General features: G+C 31.1%; 1 non-coding gene across 1 annotated transcript; it reads right to left on the bottom strand.

Moving 5' to 3' along the window:
* Window positions 1-3221: 3221 nt before the first annotated feature.
* LOC138309873 (U4 spliceosomal RNA) lies at window positions 3222-3360 on the bottom strand. The gene has a single exon (XR_011206340.1). It is a non-coding gene; the product is annotated as a U4 spliceosomal RNA (small nuclear RNA).
* Between the last annotated feature and the right edge of the window lie 1619 nt (window positions 3361-4979).

Here is a 4979-nt window from a genome sequence, read left to right as displayed (position 1 = left end):
GATTTACCATTGAAATAAATAAGAGAACACTTGTTCCATCATGACTCTAGGTGTATATATAAAAACAGATTTGCCTATTTTTCTGCAGATCTAGTTTACTTACTTGAAAAATATTCTAGATTACATATAGACAATTTGAGATTTTGAGCTTCTGAGAAAATTAATGATCCGGTTCAAGGTTAAGTTTCATTAGCGAAATGTTCATATACAGTGTAAATGACATGGGGTAAGTTCATATGTGGAAATTTGATGTCAAAGTGCAGATTCTACAAGTGATAATTATGTAAAAAAATAAATGTTATATGAAAAACAATGTTATATACACAGTGTTCATGTAAAGCGATTGTTGAAATATATATTAAGTGACACTACAATGTTATGTATATGTAAAGTGAAAGTACACTGTTTAATGTATGTAAAATGAAACTACAATGTTACACGTACATGTTTATGTCAAGTGAATATAGAACTACATATGTATTTCAATTAGTATGCTCAAGATGATATGATATATATATTATACTTTATGTACATCCATACATGTTTGTGTGTTCCTATTATATGTTGTTAGGTTTATGAGACCTATGGTTTAACATTAAATGTACTAACATGGTTCTATTGTAATGGAGGTGGCCACAGCACCCAGTATTTTAAGGCAACACGTACATGTATCTGTGCAATGTTTCACATTCAATAATGTAAGGTTTCACTCTTGGACGGTTTGCTACTTTTGGGTTTGAGCTTCTATTAAGGTTAATTACTGGGAAATTCACTTGGTTCTAATGAACTCTGTAATTTATATAATTTATTTTAACTTGATGTTATTAATTACAGACTAAAATGTCTACAAAGTACTAGCATTACCATAGTCTTATATATGCAAGGTAATATCACAGGGGCATGGTACAAATTTAAACCCATAGCCTATATACTTAAATAATTCAATTTTACTTGTTACGAGAATTGTCATTGGCTTAAAAATTTACTTTATTAGCCCATAAAGGAAAAAATAGCATCGCTCTTTGTAAGGCCGCTTCTGATTGGCTGAGATGATGGCGTAGTGATTTCATAGACAAAAGAGTCTTAAAATAAATTTTGAATATTGAAGAGATTATCTTTAGAAAATTGAATTAGAAGGATTAATTTGAATAGATTTTTTTGATCTCCATAACATGAAAAATCTATTTAAGTTAATCCTTAAATAAATCATACATGTGCTATAATATATCTAAGTACAGTATATATAGTGTTAAGGTTGGAAATTCATGCCAAGTCCCTGTATGTAATATATCATATTTATATCTATATGTCAGTATGTTTTAAGTCAATGATATAATCATTAAGACAGTTTTACTTATTCAAAATTATTAAAAGTGTAGTATTATTTGGAGAGCTGTGAATGCATCATTTTTTTCAAATCATGCATTCAAATTATGTAATATGAGATTAAGCAAACAAAAAATCTCCATATGATTATCATATTTATGATTTAATTGATGAATTCATACCTTCTGAACCAGATGTTTTTTTTAATGTAAACTTTTTAAAATTCCACTTAAAAAAACTGAGTATAAAATTATCAGGGCAAGTGAGCATATTTTGTCCTTTCTAGAACACTAGAATGAAAGGCTACCATGTTTGTTAAAATTGATCATCTTGACCTTCATGGAAGTTATATTGGTCAAATGTATATACAAAAAACTATATTAAAGTCTGATTATCGTCCTATAGTACGATCTGTGAGTGAGTTTTAAAGAAGTACATGTATGTACATGCATCATGCTTGTACAATATAGAGATATTAAATTTATTTTAAATCCAAGCAATGTTTACACAACTGCCAGCCCTGTGCAGGACTGTGATGTATAAAGTCTTACATGTATGGTTGTAAGAATGGAACAAAAATTCACATCATTGTAAATAAATTTTATATTTACACAGGTTACATAGAGCTTTGTTGTTTCTCTTTGAGCTACAGTACTTTCAGTACTTTGATCTGAGATTTGTACCATGGAAACAGATTGGTTAGATGTCAAATATTCCAACAACAATCCTTCATCTTTTTGTCCCAGGATCAAAATCCACTTAGGATGACAGTTGCCAGACACCGAGTGGTGGTCGATGGTTTTTCTCTTGGCACTCGAGCTTTATTCCATGACCCTGACTGTTGATAGAACTTACAAAAAAAATCAGACATCTATGTACAAGGAGAAAGATCGAGACTACAGAACAGTTGTATTTCAGTGGACAAATTTTGAATATGTCCAGATGAAGGACTGTGACTATCAGATAAAATATCATTGCAATCACAGGGATAGTGGAAATACATCTAGGTCCTCCTCCATACTTAAGGTCTCAGAGACCCTCCATACAAATCTAGGTCACAACAACACACGCCATCCAAATCTAGGTCACAGCGACAACTGCCATACAAATCTAGGTTCAATATATTTAAGTCAAATCTTGATTCATAAGACGTATTATAACTATTATGAAGCATTTGAGAAGTCATGTTTGATATCGAAAGAGGAGCGGAGATGTTCCCGTTGGTAACATCATAAAGACGACTGTATCAAACTTTCTCTTTATCTATGAATTAATAGTAGAAATGAAAAGAAAAAGATGATTTCGTAACGTTTTTATTTCGTCTCGTCGTAGGGCAGAGAATATAGTTCAATACAATTCAAATCGGGACGTACTCGATTTCCCCATTATCCGTCTTACATACATGTAGGTATAATGATAATTTCGATATTCATGATAATAGCAAAATTGATTTAGAGGAAAAATGGTTTAAGAGTCTTATCTTATTAATTTATAATTCTGGGGGAAAGCAGCGGATTTATCTATCTAGTAATCGTTTATGTTGATATGATGATATAGAAGTGAACAACTGATTACTGAGAAGGATGGAAAAAACCCTTTTAATTCAAGATGTTGGAAGCTCAAATTTCATTTAAAAAATGAATTTAAATACAGTATATAGTTTCTTAGTCAAATGCTAAACATATATGTTGGTTTAATTTTATATCTTTGTGATTTTGCTTCAATTCCAGCACTTGCAGTAAAAACAAACTGTTACATACGTACATGTAAAAGTATCATATCTACTCTGTCTCTTACATTTGTCATCCTCCAATCTTAAAATTACGTTTATATTTTCATACAGATTCAGTTTTAAATAGGGTTTATATAATACTTTTAATTTTTTCTAATATTTGCCCCCGTAGGAGCGAACAAAAATTGCACTTGCGGCCATATTTCAGGCCACAGTGCGGGGTATTGGGTATAGTTTTCAACTAGCAATAACCACGTCTCGGAAAATCCTCATCGACTATGGTACCGCCACTGCGCAAAGCTGACGAGAATGTTCTGAACTAAGGCCTATATACCTGGTATTGTATATTATATTGAGTACATCATAAAGTAAATGTGACAAAATCTCAATGAAATTTACTACTTTATAAATTTATTTCATAAATGACTCAGTTTGTTTTTGTTTTAAAGAAACACAATTAAATTTTACTTCATTTTAAATGAGCAGAAAATAATTTGTTAATGTTTTATTGAAATTAATCCTTCTCCAGAGAGCTTTCTTTTCACCTTGTAAAAACGTTCTTTGTCCGTTTCTTGATTGACGGCTGTATAAGGGGAGACAACACATACAGACATATTTAGATATACAAAATGTATCTGAAATCTCTGATTTAATTAATTGATGATACAAAGAACAATGACAAACAATAGCAAAAGGGTAGGAATAGGTGTTTTCTACGCTCTTTTTTCTATCAAATTGTTTTCAAGGAAGGAAATAAAAACATCAAGGACGTACATGTACCTGTATTAAGTTGAGAAACATATGCATGTACATTGTATATAAGACTTTTGGTATGTTTCTGGCGATTTTAAAAAAAATAAAAATATCATGTTGTATTCGGTTTAGTATCTATTAGTTAATTTCTCCGTATTTTGTATTAGCATTCTGATTTTGATATTCCCCGTGGTTGTATAATAATATTATACCATGTCGTTTCTTACCCGACTGGATTCATTAAATAAATCTAAATGTATTTTATTGGGGAAATACATACAATGTAAATAATGAAATCGACTTAATATACATTTGTAAAAGGGCTAATTAGGCTTGAGCTTATCTAGTTAAAAGCCACGTCGAGCTGGCTCCATCTTCATAGTTGAAAATCAAGCAATGATCAGACATGAATCTTAGTCCCAAATAAATTTGCATTACTATACGATCACTCGCCAAAATGATCTTTCCGCGAAAATTGATAGTATTTCAGTACATTAAGTTATTATAGTTTAGGACTGAATTGGCTGATACATTTTATATAATGTAGCACTTTCATGAATTTATACCAAATATTTATAAGTCCTTGATTTATACTTATATAATCATGTACAATTTACGAGTCCTAAACTAATTTTAATGTTGTTGTTTTTTAAGACAATAAATACTTTTATACAGCGACTTACATAAATAACCATTAAATTTCTGTTTAAATTGAAAGAAATAATACAAAATTATGAAAACATCAGTAGAACGCATTCCTTTTTAATGACGAATCGGACGAGTTATCTTTCTTTAACCTTAATGTACACGATTTTTCACCTGTAGTCACGTGATAACAACTTCCGGTGTGACAAAAACTTCAAAATGGACAGGTGTTTTCCCAGGTGATAGAAAGCTGTCTATACTACTATGGATATAAAACTGTTGATCGGTTTAATTTTGACAATTTGTATTGTTTTATTTTGGCCCAGTGAGGCGACAGACAATGTGCAGGTGTTTACCTCGAATGGCTACGTAAACGGATTTTCGATACATTCCCATTACTCTGCGTACGAGAGAAAACGTATCAATGTATTTCTGGGGATACCTTACGCCAAACGACTAGAACAGTTCGATGATTGGAGACGAGACTTCAGATTTCGGGTAAGTATACCGGCGTTGTTTTTAT

This window comes from Argopecten irradians, chromosome 15, assembly GCF_041381155.1.
Source record: "Argopecten irradians isolate NY chromosome 15, Ai_NY, whole genome shotgun sequence".
NCBI lineage: Eukaryota > Metazoa > Mollusca > Bivalvia > Pectinida > Pectinidae > Argopecten > Argopecten irradians.
Note: the sequence above shows the minus strand (reverse complement) of the source record. Positions and strands in the feature narration are given on the sequence as shown.